Raw genomic sequence first — 9,238 nt, forward strand, 5'->3', positions numbered from 1 at the left:
CCCTAGGGGAGTCCCCAGCATTGCCACAAGCCTTAGCCTTCTTCCCTCTTGTGCTGTGCTGTCCAGTAAGGCAGTCATTAGCCATGTGTGGCTGTGGAGCACTTGAAAGGTGGCTAGTCTGAATTGAGATGTGTTGAAACGGTCAAGTATATATGGGATTTTGAAGACTTAGTATAAAAAAAAAGAGCCCTGGCCAGTTGGCTCAGTGGTAGAGCATCGGCCTAGCGTGCAGGAGTCCCGGGTTTGATTCCCGGCCAGCGCACACAGGAGAAGCGCCCTTCTGCTTCTCCACCCCTCCCCCTCTCCTTCCTCTCTGTCTCTCTCTTCCCCTCCCGCAGCCAAGGCTCCATTGGAACAAGGTTGGCCCGGGCCATGAGAACAGCTCTGTGGCCTCTGCCTTAGGCGCTAGAATGGCTCTGGTTGCAACAGAGCGATGCCCCAGATGGGCAGAGCATTGCCCCCTGGTGGGCGTGCCGGGTGGATCCCGGTCAGGCACATGCGGGAGTCTGTCTGCCTCCCTGTTTCCAACTTCAGAAAAATACAAAAAAAAAAAAAAAGAATATAAAATAGCTTATTGATAATTTTATATATTGATTATATATTGAAATGACAATATTTTAGATATATTAGGCTAAATAAAATTAAAATTAATCATATATTTATATTAATCATATATATATTATATATATATATAATATATATATATATATATATTTTTTTTTTACCTTGGGCCCTGCCCCAAGGAACACCAAAGTGAAAATAAAAGGACAAAGTCAACAAAACAGAAAACAGTGACAGAATTTTGAGAGCCAAAAATCAGATGGGTGAGAGGTCATGGAGCTCACCAATCAGATAACGTTGAATCTGACATTGACCTGGGTTGAGTGCTGTCCCCTTAAAATGCATGCCAACTCGAAACTTCAGAATGTGACCTTATTTAGAAATAAGGTCTTTGTGGATATAATTGGTTAAGATAAAATGAGATTTTACTGGAGTGAAGTGGGTCCTAAATCCAAGGACAAGTACCCTTGTAAGAAGGCCATGTGAAGCTACAGAGTTGCAGAAAACAGGCTGTGTGGTAAGAGGACAGAGGCTGGAGTGAGGCAGCCATAAACCAAGGAAGGCCGAGGACTGCCAGCAGCCAAGGGAAGCGGGACGGGGCCAGGAGGGGTTGTTCCCTAGAGCCTTGAGTGGGAGCAGGGCCCTGCCGACACCTTGACTTTGGACTTCTAACCTCCAGAACTGTGAGAGGGTATGTTCCTATTATTTTAAGCCACCTAGTTTGTGGTAATTTGTTATGGCAGCCCTAGGAAACTAATACACTTAGCATGAAAAACAAGATTGTAAAATATCTCATCAATAATTTTTCATGTTAATTAAAGTTTGCAATGATAATATTTATTTGGGTTAATATAAATATGTTGGGTTAAATAAAACATATCACTGAAATGAATTTCACATGTTTCTTTTTTTTAAATGTGACTATTAGAGAATATTAAATTACAAACACAACTCTCATTTATGGCATGCATTTTATTTCTATTGGACAACCCTGTTCTAGAGTGAACAAACTCTGTGTGTGAGACGCTGGGGTTTTTCCTCCAGAGAAGAGAAAGCAGAGAAACTTTTGACTCAGAAGCCACAAAGGTAGGAAAGATTTTTTTCACAAAGTCCAGTAGACAGGACATGTCAACATGTCAGCAAGAGGTTAGACCTGGAGGAGAGTGGAAGGTCCTGGATGGAGTGGCAAGAGAGGTCAGGAAACAGCTTCCTTTACCTATAGAATGGGAACTTGGTGCTGCTCCTGGCAGGGGTCAGGGCTCAGGGGATGGGCTCCTCCTCTGAGGACAATCACCCCCCACCCCAAGGGATCCCTGTCCAGGGAAAGCAGAAGACAGGACGGTCAAGGTGGGCTGGCTCCCAGAAGCCAGAGCCCCACAGTTCTCACACTTTCAAAGGCAGTGACTGATAGGCCACGGTTCTGCAGCCCTTCTGGAATGCCTGGGCTGGCTGTAGGCAGTATGGGAGTGGGGTCTTGGGGTTACCCAAACAGCTCACTGGCTCCAAAGGTGGGGGGGGGGACAGAAGGTGGGGAGAATGAAGCTACCTGGCTTAGCCAGACCAAACTCATAGGTTTTTTTTGTGTGTGGGGGGGGTTGGCCGGAACTGGGTTGCGCTCAAGGTTTCAGCCCGGAGGTAGCAGCTGAGTGTAGTGTGGCCGGATACTGTATTTATTTCATGCTGTCCAGGCTGAGAGGGAAATCGGAAATCATCCATCCATGGAAGGTGTGCATGTGATCCCAGTGAGGGCTGTTTGATGGTCTTTGGAGATGGGAGTTCAAGGGGGTAAGGATTCAGTGAGGGTCCATCACCTCCCACTTTTAGGGTTCCTGGGTTGCAGGGAAGCAGGCTGGGCTGCCCTGATTAATCTTCAGGTTCCAAGGAGGCCCAGAGGTGACCCTGAAATGACTCTCTGCAGTCCCTGTCAGAAGACCCTCTCCCAAGCTCTACACACCGTAGCGCCCATTATTATTATTGCTGTTGTTGTTGGGTGACTTTCCTAAAACATCTCAGACAGATCAAGAGCCTAGGTCTCCAAATTCCCCTATGCAGGCCATCTGCACCTAACCGAGCCCGTGTGTTTGCTTCCACCTGGACACGAGGTCATCCTATCTGCCTCTGAAGTTCATCCCTGGGGAAATTATCCTGGGTAGAATATCAGCTCACTCCAGGAGGATCAATACAGCAAGTCATTCTTTCCATGGGTATGTATTGAGTGTCACAAGGCCATATGCCATGTCTGCCCAGGCACTGCTGCCCAGAGTGAACAGTACCAGGGATTGGATGAGCTCTCCCATCCCCTCTTTTTCGAAGGCCTGCAGGATCTCTGGGCACAGTCAGGAGAGCACAGGTTCTGACCAGTGAATAAATGGTCCAGCCCAGGGCTCAGCCTTTGTGTCAACCGGACTCAGCGCAGTGTCAAAGCACGGGTGGGTGCCGGCCTCCTTGCCTATCATGTCTAGTCTCCAGCGGGGCCTGGGAGCCTCTGCCTCTCTCAGCAGGGAGCCTCCTTTCCTCCCTGGGCTCATCTCCAGCTCCCAGGCCTCTCCTCCCGTCTGCTTCTTATCTCTCTCTCTCTGGTGTTTAGAAAATGTCATCTTGAGTGGCCAGGGCTGTGAGCTGCTATGGGAAGAAGGAGAGGCTCGCTGTGGGTGTTGGGGGTTTCCCAGAGCTTGCATTCAGAGCTCAGAGCTCGTCAGAGCTGGAGAAGCTGCCCAAGACTGGCCACTGCTGCCAGATGCCCACTCCGAGCCCCCCTCCCCCAGCCCCCCTCTGCCCCACCTGGGGGAGATCGAGGCTTGCAGTTTGATAGAAGGGGAGAGAGCATGATGCATTCCCTCTCCCATAACTCCCCCCTCCCCAGCACTTTTTAAACAGGAAATTGAGGGACACTCACTCTTTTTTCTTGATCCCAGCAAGACCAGAAGACGGATTTTCTCTGCATGGTTAGGAGACACTCCTGCAAGAGGAAGGGACAGGGAGGCCTGGGGTTAACCCTAGCTCAGGGGCTTGTTCTTTTTTGAGACAGTGCAGGTTTTTAAGGACTGAGTGCCCCTGGGGTGACAGGGACCCCCAACTGCTTCCCTTCAGATTCTAGAAGGACCCAAATCACTATCTCTTCTAGTCTCTTGGCTATTTTCCAGCTCCCACGAGGACTAAAAGGAAGAAATGGACTTTAACTCCAGCAACGGGGATGCAAATAGACTGGGGGTTAGGGGTGTCTTGAGATTGCCCCCCTCCACTGCTGCCGGAGCACCCCACCAAGCAGGTTATTTATAGACCAGCCCCAAGTAAAGACAGAAGTTTTCTCCATATCTTTCCAGCCTTATAGTTTTTATAATTAGACCTGGAAAAGAAATCTTTCCTTTTCTTTATTTCTTTGAAAAAGCACTATTGGCTTAAACACAAAGTGATCATTTTGGCCTTTTGAAAGCAGAGAAAAGAAAGGAGATGACCTTTCGAGAATAGTGCGTCCCCATCCCAACCCTCTGTCTCAGTTAGGAAAATGCCCCCTGCTGAGGCTTTGAGCCCAGAAGAGATGGGAGACCAGATAACACCCCAGTGTTTCAAAGGCATTTTCCCCAAGGACCCAACTGCTTTTAAAGCCTCTGAGAAAACCTTGGCCAACCTCCTGGCCAGCTGCTGGCCTCAAAGCCAGGCTGCTTGGCCGTCCAGGAAGCCCATAAATCCCCGAGTCGGCAAGAAGCTGCACTGTGGAGCTTGCCCGTTGTTCAGATGCTTGGCTGCAGGCCCCGGGCCGTCCCCCGCCAGTCTAGAAGACGGTAGAAATAAGCACATGTAACTGCAGCAGACCTCATTTTCTAAGGAACTGTGTCCCCTGAGGGGCATCAGAGATCAGTCCATTGTTGCCCGCCTGCTGGGGCCACAGCTCTTCCCCACTTGACAGTTGATATCTAACGGATGACTGCTGTCCTCCATCCGGTTTTACTATGTCACTAGTAGATGTTAGTAGATTTCCAGCAACATGTGAACTCCTTTGCCCCCAAGGCAGTGAATGGTGATTCTCCTAATATTTATCCAACCTGTTATAAGCCCCCAAAAGGGTAGATGCACATATATCAGGTCAAAAATGAAAATGTCCTGCCCTTTCTGTGGCCAGAGCCGAGAATGGCTTACAGATGGGAGTTCCCGGGAGTTGAGGTAAGCCAGGAGGGGTGGGTTACTCAGGACTGCCTCAGCCCTGGGGAAAGAAGGAACCTTTGCCTCTGGATGGGAGAACTGAGGACATATTAGTCTAGAAGCCTCGAGGATGTGAGATGTCAGTGTTAGAGGGGCAGAAGTTAACAGCCAGGGTGGAATTTGGGATCCACCAGGGCCATGCAGCAGGTATGGAGCAATGAGGTCAGATAGCTCATGAATACATCTTCAGACGCTGGGCATAGCAGTGGGCAGGAGAAAGCAAGAGAATTCTAGACAGTCCAGGCCGCCCCACGCAGCCCAACAGCATTAAAGGTGGGGCTGTCGCCAGACTGGCTGCCTGGAGCCTGTGTTCTAGCCCACTCTGGCTCCTCAGTGGCTACTTGGCTTCAGACCAGTCTCTTCGTTTCTGTACCTCAGTTTCCTTATCTGTGACAGGGGGTGGTGATCCTGAAGGAGAGGATAAAAGCACAAAGGGTGTGAAAAATGCTTAGAACAAGGAAGGAGCCAGCCGAGGAGGGGTGACGGCTGTGGGGACCACTGGCCAAGTCTTACCAGCTGAGTTCCATCTTGGGCCCAGGAGCCAGCAGCGTTTATAACCAGAAATAATCCTGAGATGGCTGTTGAACCACAGTGGCCGATTAAGGGTAGTCCTGGTGCCCTGGCGGGCACAGAGCCTGTCTCTTTGGTTGGGGGCATTCTGTCTCCCGGGGGTAAGGGGGTGCTCTTGATGGACTGATGTTGCCCTGAGGGAGCCTGGCTGACCTGCTCCCTCTCACCTCACTCCTTCCTGCTTGTGTGTTCGGGATTAACATGTATCCCTTGAATCTTTCCATTTTTCTACTGAGATGGAAACTTGGCTAGCGACCAGGCCTGGACATGCTTTCAGTGCGGCTGGGCCCGGGCCAAGCCCACGGTAATTGTAATCACATGTGAGGTGCTCGCTGGCTCGCTGGCTTGCTGGGCACTGGGGATGGGGGAGACGCAGGGCTGCCACTGCGGAGGGTGCCAGGCCAGACGTCGGGGCCCTGGGTCAGTGTGCAGACAGCGTGGCCTTTGGCTCCTGCCCTCCCTTCTCTGATCCTCAGTTTCCTCAGTGATAAAATGAAGGCGTATTTTTAAACGATTGGCTTATGGGACCTCTGAGGGCCCTGCCTATGCTCTGGGAAACTGGGCAATCATGAGATAGGGACCAGCTCTCACATGCCCCTTTGGTCTTCCCAACCCTGGCCGGCTTACATGTTCACAGGGAGGGACCATGGTCAGGGTGTGACGGGAGGGCCCCAGGAAGGCCTGCCTCCTCCTCCTACGTGTTTTCTCCCAGGAACAGAGCATGGAGCAGCTCTCCGAGCCAGTGGGGGCTGAGACTGTCATTATCCCATGAAGGTAAACCCAGGAGTAGCTGGGGCCATAAGATACCAGGGTGGGGCCCTGGCCGGTTGGCTCAGTGGTAGAGCGTCGGCCTGGTGTGCAGGAGTCCCGGGTTTGATTCCCAGCCAGGGCACACAGGAGAAGTGCCCATCTGCTTCTCCACCCTTCCCCCTCTCCTTCCTCTCTGTCTCTCTCTTCCCCTCCCGCAGCCAAGGCTCCATTGGAGCAAAGTTGGCCCGGGCGCTGGGGATGGCTTTGTGGCCTCTGCCTCAGGCACTAGAGTGGCTCTGATTGCTGCAGAGCGACACCCCAAGATGGGCAGAGCATCGCCCCCTGGTGGGCATGCCGGTGGATCCTGGTCGGGCGCATGTGGGAGTCTGACTGCCTCCCTGTTTCCAACTTCAGAAAAATACAAAAAAAAAAAGGCCTGACCTGTGGTGGCGCAGTGGATAAACCGTTGACCTGGAAATGCTGAGGTCACCGGTTCGAAACCCTGGGCTTGCCTGGTCAAGGCACATATGGGAGTTGATGCTTCCAGCTCCTCCCCCCTTCTCTTTCTCTGTCTCTGTCTCTTCTCTCTCCCTCTCTGTATCTCTCTCCCCCTCTCTCTCCTCTCTAAAAATGAATAAATAAAAAAATAAAATAAATAAAATAAAATACAAAAACCATACTTTAAAAAAAAAAAAAAGAGAGATATCAGGGTGGGCTTGAGAGTACTTAGAGAAGGGTCGGGAAGGAGAGGCAGAAGAGTATCAAGACCATCTGCACCAGCTCCCTGGTGCTCGGGAAGCTCGGTCGCCCTCCTTCATTAGCCCCAGGGCTGGGGCTGCTCCTTCGCTTGATTTAATCTACTCTCTACTATAGCAATTTTCCATTTTTTTCACTTCACAGCACAAAAAAACTAATTACTAAAATTCTGTGGCACATCAAAAAATTTATTTTTTGTTGATCTGACAAAAAATATATATAGATATAATTTTGTTTCATTCGTATCAGATGGCTATTGTTGGCTTGGCTGTTGTCATTCTTTTATTTGAGCATCTAAGGGGAAAAGAGGTCAGTGCCCCTGACTAAATAGTCAAGTATGGCATGTTTTAAAAATTCTTGTGGCAGGCCTGTTGAAAATCGCTGCTCTGGTGTGATGTTACCATGAGCACTGATGGGGCAGCCCAGAGTGTTCTTTATCCAATGGTTTGTTGTGGTTTGTTACCATTCACACTGGAGTCTCCGAAAGCCTGAGAAGAAGGAGCAGTTGAAGAGCTGTGAACGGTGGTTACCTGGCTAATCGGTATTGCCAAAAGCAGGGCTCACATTTCTAAAGCACACAGTCTGACTAGGGCTGGCGAGGAGCGTTTCCCCAACACAGCAAGACCCTCGGGGTTTCTCTCCCACTCCACTTCCTACTCGCACAGGTGTCTCTGCCCTGCCTCCTTTGGCAGTCTCGCTCATTTCCTCCCCCTGCCACAGCCCTCCTTCCCTCTTGCTCTTCTTTCCTCCTTCCCAGGAAGAGAAGCAGAATGATATCGTGGAAAGAGAATGGCTTGGGAGCAGGCAGCTTTGACCTTGGTGAACCTCAGGCTTCCAGTCTATGAAACTTGTATAGTGATATACTACCCATGGCATTATTGGTAAGATTAAATAGGATGATACATAAAAAACTTCAGGCAGTATGTAGACAAGTATCAATAAAAGATATCAAATGCTATTATTTACCCAAAATATCTTTTTATTACTATTTACCCAAAATTTGTCTTAAAAGATTAGTTGGGATAAGGCCCAACTAATTTGTTCTCATTCTATCAATAACTACGTCATTTAACCTTTTTTCTTTCTTGCTCTCATAAAATTAGGATGACAATACTCAAACAGATTGTTCTTTATTTCTCTGTGGCTTCTGGTCTCTGTCCCCGGTGTGGACATAGTCCTGGAGGGGAGGGGAACCTTTGCCCTCCCTCTGGCCTTGTTGACTGTGACTTTCCTGGGTCTTTGTGGTGCGGAGTAAGAGTGTGGCAGAGGGGTTTCCTTTCTGGACCAGGTCTCCGAGGAGAGCTTCGATGTTCACCTCATGGTTCTGAGGCCACACACCCAAGATGGCCCCTACTGAACAACAACAACAAAAAATAAGCCTAGCAAACAATGGGTCAGCAGCCAAGCTGTCACTTTATACAAACACTTCCACTTTCCAGGAGGAAACTTGACATTCCAGAAGGGTTTTTCCCCACATCATTTTATATAGCGTCCTTATCTGTGTTCATTTGGTCAAAACAACAGCAGCTACTCTAGATATTCCAAATGTGTAATGTGTAGGGTTTTAACACAGAGGATATAGAGGCTTGTCTAATGGGCAGGAGGGCTGGATGGAGGCTGGTCAGGGAAGCCACCATCAAGCCTCACAAAATCAGGAAGTGCCAAAATTGCAGAGAAGATGCTGAACTCAGCCTTTTCATGAAGACGATGCCAAAAGTGAAAAACAAAACCCCTATCCCCCCCAAAACCGAAGCCAAAGCAAAGGTTTTGAAGGCAAAAAGAGCAGTGCTGAAAGGTGTCCACAGCCACAAAACAACAACAAGAAACAAACAAGCAAACGAAAAAACGATCTGCACATCTCCCACCTTCATAAGGCCCCAAACACTGTGGTTCCCAGGCAGCCCGAATAGCCTCAGAAAAGCGCCCCCAGGAGGAAGAAGCTTGACAACCTGTCATCATCAAGTTCCCCTGACTACTGAGCGAGCCATGAAGAGGATAGAAGACAAGATCCTTGTGTTCATTGTGGAGGTCAAGGCCAACAAGCACGGATCAAACAAGCTATGAAGAAGCTCTGTGCCATTGACGTGGCCAAGGTCAACACCCTGATCAGGCCTGGTGGAGAGAAGAAGGCTTATATGTTCGACAATTTCCCAACTATGATGCTTTGAATGTTGCCAACAAAATTGGGCCCATCTAAACTGAGTCTGGCTGGCTAATTCTAAATATAAAAAATTTTCACTGTAAAAAAATTTTTAAAAAAGTGCTCCGATCACCCCAGCCTCCAGCGTCACCAGAGTGAGCAACTTGAAAGCACTGTCCTAGAGGCTCTGGTAAAGCTCATGCGGCCACTGCTGGTTCAGAGAAGAAGGGCTTCTTCCGTCTTTGGCCTCCCGAATCTTTT

General features: G+C 49.3%; 1 pseudogene; it reads left to right on the forward strand.

Annotated features, from left to right (window-relative positions):
• The first annotated feature begins 8,535 nt into the window (after positions 1-8,535).
• On the forward strand, positions 8,536-9,034 carry LOC136397923 (large ribosomal subunit protein uL23-like; annotated as a pseudogene).
• Positions 9,035-9,238: the final 204 nt, after the last annotated feature.

The sequence above is a fragment of the Saccopteryx leptura genome, chromosome 3, assembly GCF_036850995.1.
Source record: "Saccopteryx leptura isolate mSacLep1 chromosome 3, mSacLep1_pri_phased_curated, whole genome shotgun sequence".
Taxonomy (NCBI): Eukaryota; Metazoa; Chordata; class Mammalia; order Chiroptera; family Emballonuridae; genus Saccopteryx; species Saccopteryx leptura.